Source organism: Cydia splendana, chromosome 21 (assembly GCF_910591565.1).
Source record: "Cydia splendana chromosome 21, ilCydSple1.2, whole genome shotgun sequence".
NCBI classification, from domain to species: Eukaryota; Metazoa; Arthropoda; class Insecta; order Lepidoptera; family Tortricidae; genus Cydia; species Cydia splendana.
This window is the reverse complement of record NC_085980.1, coordinates 4,784,511-4,806,846: the sequence shown is the minus strand read 5'-3', so window position 1 is coordinate 4,806,846 and position 22,336 is coordinate 4,784,511. Positions and strand designations below refer to the sequence as shown.

Genomic DNA, 22,336 nt, shown 5'->3' with positions numbered 1-22,336 from the left:
TCTTTTCTATTGACGGAAATGGATTGACAGACTATAATATTTGTAAACAAGGTACCTACATAGGTAGTCGTACAAGGTACAGTCACCTACAATAATATGTTGCTCTTTGAAGGCCGCAAATATACATATAAATGTCACACCCTCTTATGGCTCTACAAATAAGATTGTGTCAGATATTTTTGCGGCCTTCGTTGTGTAATATATTATTGCTGGTGACTGTTTCTATAGCGGCGACTAGGTTCTTGTGATTAAAATACTTAAAATGGCGTTTTTGTGAGCAATTGAATCAATTTGCGAGTTTACTAACATTTTAAATGAGCCCTTTTCACATTTTATACATCAAAATAATAGTTATAATTTGATATACCTACTATTAACCTTACGTATTTTATGGGTTAATATAAGTGTCATAAACACTAATAAAATAGATAATGGAGTCGACCTTTAGTTTTATACCTCCACCCACGTAGCATCTAATGAGAATAGCATTAAGTTGTCACTTGCTTACTTTATAGCGGCATTATAATAGTTATGTTAAGTACTGCTTGATTTTTGCGATAGTAAATAAGCAAGTGGAATTACTTCCGTATCCGTACTCGCCTGCTACTACGCCTACTATACAGATGTCAGTCCTACGGTAAGAAACCTAGTTCTAAGTCTACATTTCAGTTAAAAAGTGAAGCCAAACCAAACTGCGCCATTCTCCGTTCTTACTATCTACAGATGTACACGTTGCCGGTGCGGTAAATTTCCAAAAAGATGGAATAGTTCTAGGAAATTTCAGGAAAATTTCACAGGAATCAAGGGGTCAGGGGTGATGTGGCGGTAGGGATAGGTGGAATAGGCGGAAATGTTTATTATGGAATAAATGGAATAGGACATGGGTTACAGGGTGTCATGTAACGTAACAATACAATACCATTGACCGGGGTGACTTTCAAATGCAGGGGCGACTTTAAAATTCTAGTTTTTAAGCGATAATATATATTTATGCGAGATTTTTTACAGTAGGTGAATATGAATATATAGTAATCTAACTAGTTACAGGAACATTTTCAGTAAATAATGAATAATGGTAATTCTATGACCGTTTTAAATCTATCAAAGTAACCCCAAATTTTCCATAGTCACCCCGGTCTACGGTACTCTTTAAATATTGCACACCTCACATACTCGTAGTTTACATGATCTGTCTTTATACAGGATGCCCAGTAATTAGTGGATAACGTTCTAACCACCGAACAGAGCACTTAGGTTGGCCAGAAAATGGACTTATAGGTCTAGTAAAAGTTTCGTGGTTTTCGAGATAATCGAACTTTTCTGTCTTTTAAACAAGGGACCAAAATTAGAAAAGTGCGATTATTTCGAAAACCACGAAACTTTTACTAGACCTATATGTGCATTTTCTGGGCCAGCTTAAGGTGCCCTGTCGGTGGTTAGAAGGTTATCCACTAATTACTGGGCACCCTGTATAATGTAACATCTAATGTACATGACGATACAATTGAATAAATGATAAATATGCCCTTAAACGGATCCCCTCTATTTTTGTTACACCGTGTATACAGTGCCCTGGGGCCTGTGGAGGAAAAAAACAATAATATATCTACTTCTTAAGCAAAGAAAGTTATATTTTATGTTACTAAAATAATCAATATCATGCATGACTTGTTTGTAAACAGCGTACAGTGTCATAAGGTCACATTACGATAATAAGTTATTAATAAGAATTGACACTTGACTGCCAATAATTGACAATAACGTCAATAACATGTTAATTTAGTAAAAAAACAATACACGCCGTTTTTTGGGCAGTCGTGTAAATAAAGGCCTGTCCAGACGGGGACATTTTTTCGCCAATCTGATTAAATTGTCCAATCAAATTAGGCCGTGCGGACACAAAACGCCAATTTGGCTCGCCGAATTCGACCGCCGATTATGACCGATATTACCGATAAAATGGGGTGCGGACGCAAGAATACCAATTTGTGACGCTAGTATTCGCGTTTGGGGGCATTTTTTTTATTTAGAGCGCTCAAATATCACCATAAATGTAAAATTGGTGAAAGTGGCCAAATTGCGTTTGAGTCCGCACGGCCTGATTTGATCGGACGATTTAATCAGATTGGCGAAAAATTGTCCCCGTCTGGACTGGCCATAACGATCTTGCGAACTGAGCGTTTTTGCCCTATTTCTATGTCACTGATATATTTTTTATCTGTGTGTGTCAGCTATTCATTTACTATTCGTTCCATTCGCCTCTCCTTAAACTCCAAGACGTAACGTCTAATCAATTAGGAAGGATGTCATGATTCGTTCGATTGATCGCTTGAACAAAAGAACAATACTTGGGAGCGTCTCTGATTGCTTACGTTGAATCTCTGGTACAATGAGCATAAAACAACAACACACAGAAAAAACAATCCTACCAAAGGAAAATTAAATTAAGCTCACATGGATCGCGTAGATTAGGGGGCTAGGCCACGTTACAGTCGTTTTCAAAACGGCAACTGTAGCCTTACCAAGAGTTTGACACTAACCAGACGTTAGCGAAAATATCAGTGTCAAACTCTTGGTAAGGCTGCTGAAAATGAAATAATGTCTGGAAAGGAGCGTAACTTTTCGTTCGCATCTGTGATCCCGATACATTATTATTTTTCCCGACACATTTTCTACTTTTCAATTGGCGCTTGACGATAAACTATTGGAATATTGGCCCCAGGGGTCTCCAAACCTTTTGACCTAAAAGCTTTCGGCTCTCTCGTTTTTCGAGGGCTAGATTGTATGATTTGTATGGCCTTCGACTTATCCGCGAGCCTACAACAGCTCACAGGCTGTACTTATCTTCATCTCGTATTACTTATCGCCCTTATCGGGGTGGCTACGAAGTGACAAAACTATTTGCAAATTAAATTCAAAATCGGTAAAAGTGTATAGCCGTACGGAAAAACCGGTAAATCTCACACAAGCTACGTCACGGCCGTCCGTGGGAACGTTGCGGTAATCATAGCTTGCACGCAGTTCCGGTGGCTCACGTGTCGTGACACGAGACATGGGTAGGCTGTAGCGCTCTAGCGAAATCATGATAAATTTGATGATCCATTTTTTTAAAGAAGAAGAGTTCGCTTAGGATTCTATGGCAGTGGTTCCCAAAGTAGACTGGGCTCCGAACCACCTAACAAAAACTGTCAAATTCAGGACCTACCTCTTGGCCGTCTTATATAGGGCGCAACGGTCGTTAACTCTGTCGGTCGGCAGTTAGCGTTTCGTGTGTGCCCACTCAAATGTCGCTCGCGACCCGCCAATGGGCGACCCATAGTTTGGGAAATGCTGCTCTCCCAGCAAACATTTTTGGTCAATATTCCGAAAAGGCACTTATTTGGTACCTATTTCGGTCGCAAATAGGTGCCTTTATCGGAATATTGACCAAAAATGTTTGCTGGGCTATGTTATTGTTAATATTCGCAGAATCGTACCTACATTTTATAGCATTTTTGGTGCAACGTGCAACGGAGTGGTGTTAACGGAATTGGTATAGATGATTCCAACTGAAATCGTAAATTAAGGTTAATATTAACGTAATTAACGCCAATTAATCATTAGGGTTGAAATTGTTTATACCAATTCCGTTAACACCACTCTGCTGCACCGAAAATGATATAAAATGCTATAAATAGTTATTACTTAGCTACTTTCGATTGTATTGTGACGTGTTAGGTAATAATAATAACAGTCTGCGTCTAACCCAATTGTATTGATAAAGCCTATTAACTAATAATGACTGTGTGATTGTCAATCATTAGTGGCTAGCGGTCACGTAGGCGCGGGGTACTTGCCATCAACCCGTCATTAACTCCTGTCAACTTGTCAACTCTATATAGACGGAGATGCGAGGGATTTTTAGGTTAACCCTTTCAACGGCAAATGCACCCTTTATTACGCAATATAGGTTAGAAACAACACAAGTGGCCTTTAAAATGTCAATGAGTAAATGTGGCAGTCGCATGAATAAAAAATCTCATACAATTACGGCATACCTAGGTACCTACTACTACTTAAACGTATTAATCTTAACCTATATCTGTAATATAAGTATATTAAATAGTTAGTGGTTCTTTGTAGGTTGGTCGGATATTATACTGACCAACTGGCCGACTGGCCGTGTGCGATCCAACCTTGACATTGGCCGAATCATCAATTTCAAGGTTTTGATAGAGCCATAAAAAAATTAACCTGTTCATTCAGTTTCCAACCTCTATGACGTGATAGTGCGACGAGTTTGCGGACTATGTCTGTATCTTTAGGTAAAGTATCTAAATAAAAGTAAACAAACAATTTACCTATACATTTTCGGGTAGTTATAACATTTATTGTTCAATCAACCAAATATACAAAACCGCCTGGATCAGTCACTGAACGACCTGACTTTAACCTACATTATTTGATCATGTAATGTTTTCATCTACCCTCAACTGGCTTAAGGAGTCATTTGAAGGTAGATTTTGTTTACTTTTATTTAAATACCTAAAGATACAGAGTATAGATAGGCATAACACACGAAGATTGATTGATTACAATTGGTATGCCCAATGTCACTGACCGGTGACATTGGAGACAATGACATTGGGTACACTTATATGTATAGGTAGACCCAATAGTTTATTAGTAAGACAGATTCAACGACCTTAGGAGCACTTTAGAGTTGGATCAAGCTAACTCTGGCATTTTGCATTTCTCGAACAACTTGTACCTATGACTAATTTGTGTAAATTGTATTTTGTTAGCTATGTAAGTAACTAAATTACTCTTACATCGTTTTAATTAAAAAAATACATTGCCTAAATAGAGTTTAATTCACAAAAAAAGTTTTAAACAAAAAATATTACTTATAAAAACACAGTATTAAAATTATGTAAATACGTTCTTTGCATTTCTGAAAACTTTACAGACTACTATTTTAAATATTCGAAATTACCTACATAAATTACATTAAAGAATAACTTAGATAAAGAGTTAAATTACTTACCTACTTATAATATAGGTACCTTTGTTATATGTATTAAGAAACAGGTACTTTTCAAGAGTAGGAGTTTCTAGGAGAATATAAAATAGACTCTAAGATTTTTTTACCCCTACCCCTAACGGGAAAAACTAAACTTCAGCCCCTAAAGGGATAGAAATGTGGTTAAAAATTAAGTGTCCGATTATCGTGAGATTTATTCTAATTGTAATAACAGGTTACGAACTTGATCTGGATTTGTTATGCATAATTATGAACTGTTAGTGTCAAAAGTGTCGTTTCTGGTTGATGGATCATAATATGATAGATATTATCTGTAACAAAATTTCCCTTGCGATACAGAGAGGTAACGCCGCCAGTGTCATGGGGTCCATGCCGCAGTCCGACTTGCTAGAAGGGGTATTCTTTTTGTAATTGGTTTGGTTTTTGTAGGTAAGTATATTTTATAATTTGTATTTATATTTTATTTCTAGTTTTAATATTGTATTATTATGATTATTCCTTTAAAATAACATGGAAATATAAGTACTACTTACTGTTATTTACTGTCAAAAAAAAAAAAATATTTTAATACTGACACAAAATTAACAAATTCATAACGTTAAAATTATTACAATCAAAATACCTAAGCCTCCGTGGTCTACGCGGACGAAGTCGCGGGCAAAATGTAGTCTACATGAACATACGTCGAACAAAATGATTAATATTTACATACTAAACCTCCGCACCCTTTGCATTACCCGAGCCTGATAAAAATCCACATGAAATAATGAAATATAAACAAAGCTCTCTTTGTATAACGTACGTAGCAAAACAATGATCTCTACCAATAACATTCTACATATTTAATGTGATATTCAGTCGGATATGATGGTTGCACTTTCATCATCTATCGTGTCATGCACCAATGCTTTGACAACATAATGCAAGTAGTCATTACATTTATATAGGTATTACTTTTCAGAAATAGACGGCCACGATGAAAAACATGGATACTTGGACAGAAATGGTTGATTTTCTTTTATACCTATAGGTTAGGTATATATATGTGACTTTCCATGCCTGTCCTTATTATGCTCCGTGAATAAAGACCCTTTTCTGCTGGAAAGCCACATATTAATAGGGTATTATACTGTTTATAAAATATAGTAGATTGTACAACAAGGGCATAAAGTGACCCATTTTTACCCGAGGCAATTTTTTGGTCTGAGCGAAGCGAATATCAAAATGTAGACGAGGGTAAAAATGGACATTTATGCCCTTGTTGTACACTCTGCTTTTCACTTCGATTGCGAGGAAAATATACAAAAAATCAAATATTTTAGGTTATTTTAACGTATTTATTCAAGACTAAAGAAAATTGTTCTTGGGCCGAATGGGCCGGTCGGAGGCGCGGGGGCACGCCGATCGGGAGAGCGCCGGTCTGGGGCGCGCCGGCAGGGCTGGCAGTTTGTATGGCAGAATTTGGACTTTATTGCTAAGTCAATAAGGGTCGTAATAGATGATTTTACTTTATGCTCTAGAGCATAAAATGCGATTTTATGTCGTCTACGCACGACATAAAGTTGCACTTTTTGAGCATGAGAAGTGAAAAATTATTTTACACCATGCATGAAATAAAGCACCAGATAATTATTAGAAAAACACAGATAGGAGTTATTTTTAAACACAAGTTCAATTTAATAAATCGGAAAGAAATATAAAAGTAGGTGAGTTGACCGTGACGTCACGATGTAATGTTTCATATAAATTCCATATTAGCAAATCGTTTTGATAGTTCTAAAAAAGTAACTGATTTGACTAGTAGGAAAATACCCTATTATTTTCGTAAGGCTCAATGTGCTCAATGTAACACTCCGTTTCAATCTAATTAAAACTTTTCATAAACCAAATAAAGTAGCATTTCTTTTTTTCATTGCTTTCTCAAACAAGCGAAATTCATCTCAATTTCAGTACTATACGTAATTTCCTCGACAAAGCAGCGATTGCTGAAACTAAAAGCTATCTCTGCTTTGTCGAGAAAATTACCAATTGTGTACCGTTTTAGAGAAAAACGCTTGTTGACGGAATTTTCCGTATGACGGAATTGGCAGCATTGACCTTACAACAAGCTTTAAATTAAAAATAGGAAAATTTTGTATGGTGTGGCTTAGGGGCTGTCCATAAATTATGTCATCGATTTTTGACGATGCTTGACCCCCCCCCTAAAATCCCCCCCTAAAATGACCCCGTTTCCTCCTACTTACGTCACGCTACCATCCATAGTCTAATAAAACATGGTCTTCTCTTCCCAGAGTGACACAACCCTACGTCACAATAACATTGCCACTTTGTATAGCGCTATTGCATACTATTATATAGCGCTGTCGCATGATGACGTAGGCTTGTCTCAGTCACGTGGTCGGAAGAGAGTACCAGGCGGAGTATATTATTATACCATGCTACCATCCGATGTCCAGACCCCCTCCCCTAATTTGAAATGACGTAATTTATGAATAGCCCCTTACGAAAATATAGATAGGACCTAATTCGAATTTCATACATTGTTATTTACAATACAATCATGTTTGTTGACCATTTCACTACATACAGACGTACTCGCATTACGTGCTCGCCCCAATAAGGTGATACAGCAAACTGGTTTGCAGCAAGGCCTCCTCAAGGCAACACTGATGGTTACTGGTTAGCTTTGACAACATAATGCTTGCAATTTTATAAATCGTTCTAACTTTGTTATAGGTAATGGTAATTCATTTACTTGTGCAGACTGTACAGTTCCAGGAAGTAGGACCAACTGCCTGTTAATAAATAGTAACTAGAATTACATACTCAGAAGTACAGTAGAGCCTAGCCTATGTAGCTAACTCGCGATTATTCGGGATCAGCGAGCGTATGCTGAGGGCCTACTCTCTCGCACTTGTAAATTCGTACGTAAGTGTGACAGGGAGGCAACACGTCGAACGTGGTTCGCGGTAGGCCCTCTGATCGCTGTGATTTTGTGAAAATACGCTATTTCTCAATGAATACTACTGCTGCTGTTGCGACGGCTAAACTCGCAAACCTCGTAACTCCCTTTCAAGTAGCCTCATGCATGACTTTTTTTGAACACCAGAAAGAATAAAAATACTTTTATAAACCTTCCCATAATATTATTAAAAAATATTTAAAATGTTGAAAAATGTTGAGCGGTTGAAACGCTCATAATTTTTGGCGCGAGTTCGACAGAACTGATGACGTCACTCGGTGTGGATGCAACTGACGTTTGCTACTACTGGCGAGTCAGCCGGCCTAGCCAAGGTTACAATCGCTATCGCTTCGACAACGAAAAGCATTATGTCTTTCCATATTAGCGCGACAGTGACAGTTGCGTTTCGATCGCTACGGAGCGTAAGCGATTAGCATCTTGGCTACGCGGCCAGGTCATAATGCGATCTCTTTCACTCTTGGATGGTCTTAACATTTTCTTTAAACGAGTGACGTCACGTAGCGTTTCGACTAATGGCAACGCCGTTTCGTTCACTAGCTTTTCGCGGGCAAATTTTTGTACTTTTTATTTATTATTTTAAGCGATTAAAATGATAATTGACCGAAGCGAAGCGAAGGTCTACGTTTTGACTCGGGCATTTTGCTTTCGTATGTCCGGATGTTCTCCTCTACAGGTCGCAATTCTTAACCGATTCTCATGAAATTTTGTGACCAGATTCTATGACTAAATAAAATTTTTTTGTCAATCCGGTTTTTGGAAATTTTAAAAAATGGCGGAGTCGTGATACCTGTCGCCTAAACAAATAGTCGTATCGATATCATAAGAGTTTTTTCTTTTTGATATATGTTTATAGATTAAATGGCCAAAAATTCAGAAAATTTGTATCTCTGGTTTCGGCGGTATTTAGATATTTAGTTTTTACTTGAGAATGAGTAGCTAAATTTCGTCAGCTTTAGTAAGAACTATCATGGCGCATTTTGCAAACGTTCGCTTTTTTGTTTGCATAGGGAGGTCCCTGGTTCCATCCCCAGTAATTGTATGCTGCTACATAACTTTTTGTATTTTTTTATACTTAAATTTCGTATCAATTGTTGTTTTTTATTTTATTTTTTTATTTTGAAAAAATTAAAAAAATCGTATTTTTTATTTATCAAGCGCGGGCTAAGCGCATTCGTTTATTTTTTGCAAGAGATGATGGCTTTTTGCGCTTTAAAGAAAATTTGATTCTTGAATATACGGCGCCATACCTTTGGCCTATGCTCGTCTAGATGGCGACACCATTTTATATTTAACAATTTTTACTCATATCAGTAAAAGAACATGGGTCAAAATCATATGGCGTTCTAAAAATAAAAAAAATCATTTATCCATACATATATACATTTATTGTTTTTTTTTTTTTCATTTTCATTTTAATCCTGTATCGAAAGATGGCAGTAAATTTACTGTGACTACAAAATTTAGTATGACAATAACCCTCTACTACATATAGGGACCGTGCGCGTTGGAGGGTCTGCCATCTTGTGGCCTGAATCGGAAACATGTACATTGCCAAAACAAGTTCTACCATCTACCGTTCTTGTAGGCAGGGGCGTATTTACCCTAGGGCCATCCGGGCCATGGCCCGGGGCGCCAACCTCCAGGGGCGGCATATGCCAACCCCCAGGGGCGGCATGCCGGATTGCATTTTGTTTTTCTTCCTTGACTTCTGGGGCGGCAAAACGTATTGGCCCGGGGCGCCAAATTTCAAAATACGCCCCTGCTTGTAGGTACGTTTCCTTATGCATAGTAGGTTCTGTCATCTTGTGGACTACATCGGAAGCATAAACGTCACATTTACGCCTCACGCCAAAAATCTGACGGCTCCTATGCTACCCCCTATAGTTCACGCGCGCCCACTATAGGGACCGTGCACGTTGGAGGGCCTGCCATCTTGTGGCCTGAATCGGAAACATATGTGCACATGTACATTGCCAAAGCAAGTGCTACCATCTACCGTTCTCGTAAGTACGTTTCCTTGTGCATAGTAGGTTCTGCCATCTCGTGGGCTACATCGGAATCATAAACTACATATCTACGCTTCGCGCCAAAGATCTGACGGCTCCTGTGCTGCCACCTATACACTTTATTCTCTTTAGATTAGATATTTAAATTCTTACTCGAGAATAAGTAACCAAATTTCGTCAGCTCATCTAAATGCTATCATAGCGCAGTTGGAAAGACGCTTACAAGCAAGGATATGGGATAGGTACCCGGTTCGATCCCCAGTAAATGCAATTTTTTTTATTTATGTTTTGCACTTAATCATCATATTGCTGATTGATCAAGCGAGCGCGAAGCGCGAGGTAAGCGTATTCGTTTGAGTTTTTGTTTGAAAATTTTTTTAGCGATTTTAGTTCAAGGGCATGGCTGTTCCAGGAGTCAATTTCCACTTACGTTTATAGCATGGGCGGTCACCATCCATAAATCGCAGGGGTTAACATTGCCTAGGGTAGTGGTCGACCTTGGGCTCAGGGAACTAGCTGTAGGTTGCTCGTACGTTGCGCTTTCCCGGGCTCAAAGTCTAACTAACAATAATGTGACTTTGAGCCTTTTAATTTGGATCGCCTCGCTAAAATGGCCCATAATTTCCGCAAATCATTTTTTCTTCGAGGCAATTACTCCGTTTTCATTTTTTCCCAGTGGAATTTCTTCGCTTTATTTAATTTTTCGTGTACATTTTTTCATAAACTAAATTTTCCTTTTCTCAATTTATTCCCTTTTCTTTTTAATCCCAGTAGTTAAAATAACCAGTAGGTTTTTTTTTTCACTAACTAAATATTCTCTATCTCCATATTTTCTCTTTTTTTTAATGCTAGTGGTAAAAATAACCAGGTTTTTTTCAAATAGGTAGGTTAGGGTTATTTTTTTTGATGACCCTAAAAACGAAACTGCTCCCAGAGATAGGTAGGTTAGGGTTATTTTTTTTTTGATGACCCTAAAAACGAAACTGCTCCCAGAGATAGGTAGGTTAGGGTTATTTTTTTTTGATGACCCTAAAAACGAATCTGCTCCCAGAGATAGGTAGGTTAGAGTTATTGGCTGACAGCGTTTGGTTTTTTACTTGTAGTTTTGTAGATTATGTTTTAATTTTAGTGTTTTTGATATTTGTTGTATGTGAAATACCTACAAGTAACAAATATAATTACTACACTATTAACATACAGTAACAAGAAAATATTATCCTAGATATTTAAAAGAACGAAACCTATACGGAAAAGATTAATTTAAAAATATTAAAAATAGGCGATTGCGGAAGAAAACCATTGGGAAAATATGGGAACGGAGTAATTGCTACCGAGAATGAATGATTTCGGGAAATTATGGGCAACGCAAAATATGAGAACGGAGTAATTGCCTCGAAGAAAAAATGATTTTCGGAAATTATTGGCCACACTCGCGCACGAAGCTTCTTAGTTGCAGTTTACAGGTTAATTCAAAGGTAATGTTGGTTTCCTAACGTAAGTAGAGTTAGACCAAGAAAAGTCTGCAGAGATTTTGACACTGGCACAAATAACATTGGAACTGCGTGTGCTGTCAAAATCTCTGCAGACTTTTCTTGGTCTAACTCTATCCACTTTTCTATACAATTAGTATGGCGACGTGTATACTTAAGGGGCATCGTCCGTACACTGACATCGGGATGATATTTTATCATGTTATTTAGTAGTCATCGTGCGTCTCGCTTGCGCCAATACATGTACGGACAAGAACGAGTGAAATGCACGATAACTAAATGACATCAGTTAGATAGATGTCTTTCTGATATCAGTGTAAGTTTGAATTGGCCTGTTAGCCAAAAATTGTTTCGTATGTCCATATGTTCTACTCTACAGGTCGCATATCTAAACCAATTCCCGAATTTTGTAAGCAATTGATAGTTAAGTTTTTATGGTCAAATTAGATTCTCTAAATTCTTCAAAACAACGGAACCATACATTTATTCAGTTTTAAACTCTGCTCGCGAGGTCTACAGCTCACAGAGCCACTAGTTTAATAACGGAAATGCATTTGTAACATGATATAACGGCAACAAACATCCGAATAATAAATATTTCGTATTTAACATCGAATATAACCTTAACGGACTTAAGTAACTTTCCGGAGGAGTTATGTACTTTCCGTGATAGCCGACGTGCTGCTTCATATAAAATTATTAAAATGTGACAATCCTTATTATTGTCATTTACCCACAGACAAAACATCCTCCAGACTGAGCATACTCGCGCTACCCCCTCTGCCACGCATACGGTAAATTTACTCCATGTTCGAGTCGAAAGTGTCTTTGTGTGACGTCCGTGAACTCGTTCGTCGTTTGAACGGACCAATCACGGCACGGGATCTCGCTCACCTCGTCCCGCGCACCCCCGCATATTTGGCATCATCGGTTGCATGAAATAATTGCTCTAAACTCGGTCTAGAGGATTCCTAGTCTATGCATTTACCTCTTCAATCGTGATACTTAACTCTTTGATCGTGACAGATGTGTAACTGTCAGTACAGGTCGTATTGATACCTTATCGTCGAGGCCACCGTATTGTTTGTCTGTCTGTCTGCCCTTGGCTTACAAACTTTGGCGTGCAATTAAAATGTTATTGACACGATTTGGTTACTTCCTATTTGTTAAGGCTTGGTGTTATTGTAATGTTTTTTAGTTAGTTTAAACATATACCTAACTGCTTATTTTTTATTAATTATATTACAGCGAGTTAAGTTAAATTCCGATAAATTTGGATCTTTGATAACTTGATAAGGTTTACTGGAGTCAAGGGGTCAAAATTTATCAAATTCCTACCGATTTGCTTATTGTGTTGAAGACCATGTTTTGGAGATCATAAAAACATATGTCTTACAGGTGCCATAATATATACAGGGTGAGCCAGACAAATTTATTTATTGAATCGAGTTATATATAACATTACAGCTTGCGCCAAAGCGTTACAAAGATTCATAGCTTAAAACTACTTATTTACTAATTTAAAACTAACTTACATCTAGGAATATCTGTCTTGCATCCTTTCAAGCACAAATAGGTTAGTACTAGAGCTCCCGATACACGTGTTACACGCTGACACGGGTACCCGTGTTCTTAAGCCCGTTGGGCTTAAGAACCCGAACTACACGAACCCGCCCGGATTCGGAAACGTTTACACGGGTACCCGTGTACACGGGTACACGGATACACGAAATAACGGATCTTATTTACCCGCCGGTTCGACCCTTCACTCTCGTGTAGCGGAGATTCGTGCTATGAAGACATACGATTGAATATGTGGAAGGTTAGGAAGATTCGATTACCTACTTTGCAGTTTTACTGGATTGATTTGTAATGTCAATAATAGGTAGGTAAGTACAATTTGTTTCAATAATCATAAGATTAAAATTAACAATATCTCAGTAACCGTTGACTTCATTGTTGGTATTTCAGTTTCTTCATTGATGTAGTTTTTTGATAATTAAAGTAAACCTAAATACCACCACCACCATGTTACCATTTGTTGGGACGTCAGTCTTTCCGTGACCACAGCTGGTGCAACTCAGCTGAAACGTCGAAATTAAAGGTAAAAACAATGAAATTATATCGCGGTAGACCCGTTTGTGTAATTAAATATGTGTACAAAACGCGAGAGTTTAAAGTGTTGTATAAACCTAAATGATTATTTAATACAAAAGTAGATAGTTATGCTTACTGAAACCAGAGTTGGGCATTATTCGAATCATTTTTAATCTAAATAATTATGGTGAGATTAATATTCGCGAATAAACCATTCGTTTAGAATTTCGAATAAGAAATGAATTATTCGAATAAATTACACGAAGGATTTTTGTAATACACACTCAGATGGCAAATCTGAATAGGTATGCAATTGCAGCGTATTTTAGAGCCAAGGAAAATTTTGGGAAAGGCCCCAACTGACCGTCGCCATCCATGGTGGGGACAAATGGGAATTGTTTATATGCAGCGCCTATTCCCATTTGTTCCCGGCCGGGACAAGTGAGAATACATCCGATATTTGTGTAAAATATTATTATGTACGGTCTACCCATATGTTCCCCGCGGAGATAAATGGGAATTCACCCATTATTGGTAATTATTAGTAATATGGGAATACACCAATAATGGGTGCATTATTGGTGTATTCCCATTTGTCTCCAATTCACGTGACCTACGCCATGCACGAGGTGGGGACAAATGGGAATGTTTATATGAATTTTGGTGTTCCCATTTGTCCCCGATATTGGCGTTGCCATTTGTCCCCACCTCAAAAGATTTCTATGCAGCGTCTTTCCCCATAAGTTTCTCGCGGGAACAAATGGGAATACACTCTTTATTGGTGTATTCCTATTTGTTCCTGCCCTACGTGACCGCCGCCATACGTGAGGCGGAGACAAATGGGTACGATTTATATGCAGCACCTATTCCATCAGTTCCCGACGTAGACAAATGGGAATACATCCGAAAATTGTGTTCCCAATTATCCCCACCCCAATAAGGTGGGGAAAAATGGAAAATATTTTTATGCAGGGTCTTCACATATGTTCCCCGCGGAGACAAATGGGAATTCGACCATTATTGGTAATGATGGGTGCATTATTTGTGTATTCCCATTTGTCCCCGATTCACGTGACCTACACCATACATGAGGCGGGGACAAATGGGCATGTTGTATATGAGTTTTGGTGTTCCCATTTGTCCCCGATATTGGTGTTCCCATTTGTCCCCGAGGCGGAGACAAATGGTGTACGATTTATATGCAGCACCTATTCCATCAGTTCCCGACGTAGACAAATGGGAATACATCCGAAAATTGTGTTCCCAATTATCCCCACCCCAATAAGGTGGGGAAAAATGGAAAATATTTTTATGCAGGGTCTTCACATATGTTCCCCGCGGAGACAAATGGGAATTCACCCATTATTGGTAATGATGGGTGCATTATTGGTGTATTCCCATTTGTCCCCGATTCACGTGACCTACGCCATACATGAGGCGGGGACAAATGGGAATGTTTTATATGAGTTTTGGTGTTCCCATTTGTCCCCGATATTGGTGTTCCCATTTGGTGCCGATACAAAATGTCTATGTCTATGTCTATCACTTCTGTACCCGGCGGGGACAAATGGGAATACATCCGAAAATGGTGTGTTCCCTTTTGTCCTTACAAAAATAAGGTGGGAACAAATGGGAAATATTTATATGCGGCTTCTTTTCCTATATGTTCCCCGTGGGGACAAATGGGCATACACCCATTATTGGTTATAATGGGTCCATTATTGATGTAATCCCATTTGTCCCCTATCCACGTGACCTACGCCATACATGAGGGACAAATGGAAATGTTTTATATGCAGCGCCTATTCCCATCTGTTCCCGGCGGGGAACAATAGGAATACACCCGTTAATGGTGTGTTCCTATTTGTCCCTGCTTCAATGAAGTGGGGACAAATGGGAAAGATTGTTTGTCTTTTCCCACATGTTCCCGAAGGGGACAAACGGGAATACCCCCATTATTGGTGTATTTCCGGTTGTTCTCGCCCCACGTGACCGCCAATACATGAGGCGTATTCCCAGTTTCCACACCTCAAATCAACCAACCAGATAAACCGATAGAAAACATTTTCTTTATACTATTGGGATATAAAACAGCTAAATAGTTATTTTGTAAGCTAACTATTCGACAATATTATTCGCAAATAATTTATTCGTGGGCTATTTTATTCGCCGAATAAATTATTCGCGAATGAATTGAACACGAATGATCATTCGAAAAAATTATTCGTCATTCGCGAATGATTTGGTAATTCTCATTCGTAATTCGTCATTCAAATGAATTTTGCCCATCTCTGACTGAAACTACCACGAACGGAATATGTTATATTTTCCTTTAACAAAATCGCATTTTGCTCACTGTTAGCAAAGTACCCTTGTTCGAGCTGCTGAGGTGAAAAATAAATTAAATTGGTACAACACATATCAATCACATTGAACATCCATATATACATTACTACAATCTCCGCTACAGGCCAAGGACGGGTTAGGCCCGCGTGTATTTAAGGTCCGTTTCGCCGTGTACACGGGTACACGGGTACCCGGATACACGGATCTTAATTACACGTGTGCACGACTACACGTGTAGAACGGGTCAGAAAACCGTGTACGTGTAGTTCGGAAACGGGTACCGAACACGTGTACACGAAACCCGGACACGACCGCGAGCCCTAGTTAGTACCTATGGGAAATCGGAAACTATGGGATATTAGGAAATCAAAAATATCGTTCCATACACAAAATAGAGGGATGATTCAAAAAAATTTCGCTGTGGAGATTTTTGCAATTTAGATTTTTTTTGTTGGTATAGTATCCCCGAGAGTAAATATTTCTTTTTTCAAGAATTGCACTGACTAGCTGACAACTCCCTTGTGTACAAAATATATCTTTTATATATCTGTTTATCAATCTTCGTTTATGGAACCCTTAAAAGGTCGGGTACTTATCCCTTAATTTGGCACAGTCAAGTATACTTAACACTTACTTTGAAAATATGTAGGCATGTTATTTTTTACGTAAATTCCAAGTTTTTAATTTCTATGTATCATTTATATTATAAAGAATAAAGAAAAAAATAAAACCTTACTGGGAACAATGTTAAATGTTAGTAGTGAATCAACATAGTTAGTAGAAGGTCGACACTGCTTTCTATCCAGGTATTTGTTTATTTTTTTCGATTGTATTACGCGAAATTTTACTGCATATACTATTATTATATTTGATTATAGTATTACGTATACTTTACATATCACACCTATTCGCCAAGTCAAGTTATTTACGTGTAATAAGCAAGCGTACACAACTGTTAAGTATTTTTGACAAAGCAATACGTACAGTGTATTAGAAATTAAACAACCTGTTAAGCATTTTTAACAAATCTTTATGGTGTGAGATTTTGACAGCTCTTTAATTTGTCAAATTTCACTGCCTAGCTTTTTATTTTGCCATAATAGAAGAGATTCAATGCTATAGTTTGATTCGCTATACATTTATAGCTTAGTATGCAAAGAGCGAACGCTACTTAATATCAATACACGTTTTTTTTTTAAAAACCCCGTTCAGTTTGGCGTATGGCTATACATTCAAGGAAAGTAAAAGGAATAGGTAGTTATATTTCATATTTTTTTATTCAATTCAATTCAAAGATACTTTACTCATGTAGGTGGTACTGTGTATCAATTTTTTTTTTCATTCAAAATATTTAAATGCTGCATGTATAAGTAGCGTTGTTGTAACACTGGCATTATATTAAACTCAACCAAATAATGAAAACTATGAAATATCAATGTCATTTCGAAAATCTTTAACCCTATATTCTATTTGCGTTTCGTAGCAAATTCTTTTAGGTCTTTGCTTCGATTTAATGCCATAAAAATGTTTTTCTTGTCTTTGTTTCGATACCCTGTTTTGGAATTTGTTAAGTATATTTAACACACTAAGTTTGACGAGCGTACGTTTTTGTTAAAAATACTGTACATTCGATTTTCAGGAAATCTTACAGGGAAATATTTTTTAAACATTTTTAAGACATATTTAAAGGCATAATAATAAATAAATGTGCACATAAACGTTAAAATCAAGTTTTTTTATTTTCTGCCAAATTAAGAGGGTTATTAGAAATATTGAAAAACAACTCCGTGTCTACCGTGACGTCAGTGATCTAAATGGTCCATCAAATAACAGCAAATTTAATGTTTGTCGAAATGTATAATACTTGTTTTTTTCATACTTTCATCTAGTCTAGTAAGTGATATAGTTGTAGCCATAAACACAGGATATAAAGAGTAAAGTGTTGTATTGGCTATGTGAACGAATATGGCGCTGCCCACAACTATGAGACACATTAGAGTTAGACCAAGAAAAGTCTGCAGCAATTTTGATAACCCACGCAGTGCAAATGTTACTTTAAACGTCAAACTTCTATGAAATTATGGCGTATAAATAACACTTGCACTGCGTGGGCTATCAAATTTGCTGCAGACTTTTCTTGGTCTAACTCTAGTTATTTGAGAGTTGACATCTGTCCATTAGGAAGAAAATTCGGACCCAAAAGATTTCTTTTTTTTTTACGCCGTTGTCGTCACTATTATTCTCTCTTCGGGATCCCTTTGTTTGACATAAAGTTTTAAGTCATAACATAATGTATCGTTTGTCATATTATCATTACTCTTAAAACTGCAACCGTTAACTTTACATGATTTTCGTAAGGTTATCCTATAGATAGATTAGGTTAGGTTTGTTTTATGCCAATCCTGAAAAGTTACGCGTTTATGAACCAAATAAATTACGAGTAACGAAAATGTGGACAAACAATACATTATGACTTTAATTAAACTTTTTGGGAAACAATAGAGACCCATTTTCTTCACTACGCATAATCCACCTAGGAAAACAAATTATGAGTTTTATGACTGTAGTAAAAGAGAAAAGTTTTCTTTGTAAAATACATAGGTATGTATTATGTACGAGTACATTACATGCAGCTATACTATTGGAATTGTTTATATAAAATATAGGTATTTCGGCAAAAGAGTACGAATATATTTTTTCTTCGTAAGTACATCAAATAGTTTTAGTTTTAAATACTTGAATGTAACCAAATTGCTGTTAAAAAATGGTACACAGGCTTTTAATGTCGATTGTATTTTTATTTGCACAGTATTCGCTAAGAAAATACTATTAATTTGATCATGAAAATGAACATAAAAAATAGATGATACAGGCAAGGCAGAAAAATCGAGACAAATACAGGTTGAACTTACCTGTTGCTGTTGCAGGTTAAACGTCTTGACGAAGGTCTGATGTTTCTGTGAATCCAGCAAAAACTGTATTTGCAGTCTTTAAAAACGCCACAAAAACAAAAATCAAAACAAAACTAACAAGACAAAACAGTCAAATAATTACGTCCCAAAACCAAATTTTCAGATCACTTCACTTAACCACGTTCAATAAGTACGCCTATATTTTTTTTTAATTTTATGGTTTGTATACAAAACACATATCTAGTCACAATAATTCAACATTTATTACGAGAAAAGCCGGCAAACCGCGAACGCGTGTTATCGGCATGAAAAACGTCTCTACAATGCTTTAGTAAAGAGCGTAGTACGTAAACATCTGAGTGGCACCCATTAACCTAACATTTGCATTTTAGCAAGCAAAAATTGACTTTATTACTTGGGAATACGACATCAAATATGTGGTAAATAACTTTGTACCGTACGCGATCGCGCGTAGTGAGTTTATTTACATCAGAGGCTATTGAACGGTTAGTTCGGTGGCGCCATCTATTGAAAAATATGTATACTGGACTCATCGTTGAAATTAAGAGTAGAGTGGTGGAGCTGCAACGCTTAGCAAACATGCCTGAACATGCATTTACTTGAAAATAAGAAAATAAGTGTAGATGGCTCTGTTTATAGTTATGATTATGACTTATGAATTCGGCGAAGCGTCGACACTCGACACTTCTAGTCACATTGTATGTTCGCCCTGTATATAATAGGGGCGAACATAATGTAAGTATATATAGATGGTCAAGCAAATCTTGTCAGTAGAAAAAGGCGCGAAATTCAAATTTTCTATGGGACGATATCCTTTCGCGCCTACATTTTTCAAATTTGCCGCCTTTTTCTACTGACAAGATCTGCTTGACCCAGTATAGTACGGTAATGTCATGTTTATGGTTACAACTTGTATTCTTTGAGGCGTATTCTACAAGAATATACCTAACTAAACTAAGCGAAGCGCTTAAGAATTTGCTAATTTAAAGCACTCGTACCTCAAGAAAGTAAACAAATAACTAATTTAGCATATATACGTCCCCACGCTAGCTCAATGAGGGTTGGGGACTTCACACCTTTGAATTTCTTCTCGGATGTATGCAGGTTTCCTCACGATGTTTTCCTTCACCTAAAAGCTAGTGGTGAGATAGAAAAGTCGGCGAAAATGACTTGTTACGAAAACGAATTCTTTCATATAATAACTTGTGTGTAAAATGGGGAGAGAAAAGAAAAATGACAGACTGAATCCTATGTATTTTCTATAAGAGCTGGGCGGACAGTTAGTTATCTTGAAATAAAGGTTACCTACAGAATAAAATAGTTTCCAATAAAGTTTACTATTGCGTGTTATAATGTCGGAGAACGGCTGAATAATGACATCTATCGCCTTTATGATACTTATTATCATGCCATCTTTGCCAAACAGATCAAACTACGAGTACACCTGAGTAGCGCTCGTATATAGGTAGTGCCGCCAAGGCGTCATAGAGTGCGCTGTCAAGACAGAAGAAAATTTACATTGATATAAAATATTCGTGGCGGTTAAAAGGTTACCTACGGATTATATATATGTAGTTGGGTTACTAGAGTTTAATAAATTAGGATAAACTGGTTAAAGTTGAATATTTTTATTCATAAATACCCTCACAAATCACATTTGTATCACGAAATGCTATAATTACGGCAATATGTATGTTTTACTACCTAAACATTTTCAATAACAACATTTTCTATATTTTACATTCTAATAACTAAATACACATTTATTTATGAATACCATCATATAAGTACTTTGGCAAGCCAGCTTTGTCAGTAAAAAAGGCGGCATATTTGAAAAATGTAAACGCGAAGGATCGATCCTCATACAAATTATGAATTTCGCGCCTTTTTCTACTGAAAAGGTTGGATTTCCAGAGTATATGGTTCTACGTCACCTAGGAATTTTGTTTCCATGGTCTCTAGAATATTAACCCTTTGAATGTCATGCATTATACCGAACAACGTCACTTATTCGCCAAGATCATCAACGGTATGAGATTATCAGATTAATCCTTACTTGAAAGCAAAAGTATTAGGTACTCGGCAGGTATAATACGCCCCCATTTTTATGATGACTTTAGGTGTTTTTGACGCCCAAAGGGTGTTTATCCTGTGGGCGCAGCACGGTTCCATTTTTATCGTCTATCACTATGCGCGTCCCTTTCGCACTTACGTACTTGTTAGAACGTGACAGGCATGGTGACAAGGGATAAAAACGCGACCGTGCTAAGCCGCCTGGTCTTTCAGTTTTTCAGCTATACTCTGTAACATTAGGTACCTATTTAAATAAAAGTAAACAAAATCTACCCTCAAATGGCTCGTTAAGCCAGTTGAGGATAGATGAAAACATTACATGATCAAATAATGCAGGTTAAAGTCAGGTCGTCCAGTGACTGATCCAGGCGGTTTTGTATTTGGTCGGTTAACCAATAAATGTTATAACTACCCGAAAATACAAATTGTTTGTTTACTTTTAGTTAAATACCTAAATATACAGACTATAGGTTTATTTCCCGAGAACATTCGTTATAAACTTCCAAAAAAAATCGTCAAATAATGATTCTACCCCCATCACACAATTAAATATCAACGAAATATTTCGATTTTTACATTTTTTACCCACCCAGCTAAAAAAAAAATATTAGGTACTTTTTTGTAAATAATATATTGTATAGATTGAATACATAAAGAACTTGTATAGATACTTGACACCGGCAGTAATATACTGTCTGTGCAACACTTTCAAAATAATAACATTATATTTAAAAACTATATTCAAATTCATACAAAATAAATCCGTATAAAAATTATTTCATAAAAGCTATATACAATCTACCCGATGAGCTTAAGCTCAAAAACTACCCTTACCTACGAATAACAAGGTGTAACGAAAATACGTGTCAACATTTTAAAATTTTTCCTAATCATAATACGATTACCGATTATGCACTTAAATGTATCATTCGTATTTTGGTTACATCCGGTATATTATTTACATACAAAATACATACAGCACCCAGTTTTGGTTATTAACCCTTTCTTTACCATACGTTATTATCTAAAAATACCACTCACACGCCAACAACATTAGTACAATAATTATACAATTTAATTAAAAACTTGAAAGTAACTTGACAGTTTACGCTATAACGCGTATAGTCGTTCTTGTCATTGTGGGTACGACACATTTAGGGGCCGACTACTTGGCATTTAAAGGGTTAAAACTTAAAACTCAATTTTTATAACACATTGTGATATCGGTTTGTAACATTAAGGGTCGGTTGCGCCAAACCGTCTGTCACCGTTAAAGCGTTCGCTAAATTTTATTGTGTGGGAAGTTTCATAGATCTCTGCTGCGTGACATTGATCAGTCTGTTAACTGTGGTTGGTGCAACTGGCCCTTAAAATGAATATATAGA

At 37.0% G+C, this 22,336-nt stretch overlaps 1 protein-coding gene across 2 annotated transcripts in view; it reads right to left on the bottom strand.

The window, feature by feature from the left end:
• The window catches only part of LOC134801266 (protein phosphatase PP2A 55 kDa regulatory subunit), a 98,345-nt gene extending 79,182 nt beyond the window's left edge, over positions 1-19,163 (bottom strand). Inside the window, exon 1 of one of the 2 annotated variants that reach the window (XM_063773794.1) lies at positions 18,858-19,163. The gene's annotated coding sequence lies outside the window, so the exon portion shown is untranslated. The remainder of the gene's footprint in view (positions 1-18,857) is intronic. The other variant, XM_063773798.1, reaches the window with a different exon arrangement.
• Positions 19,164-22,336: the final 3,173 nt, after the last annotated feature.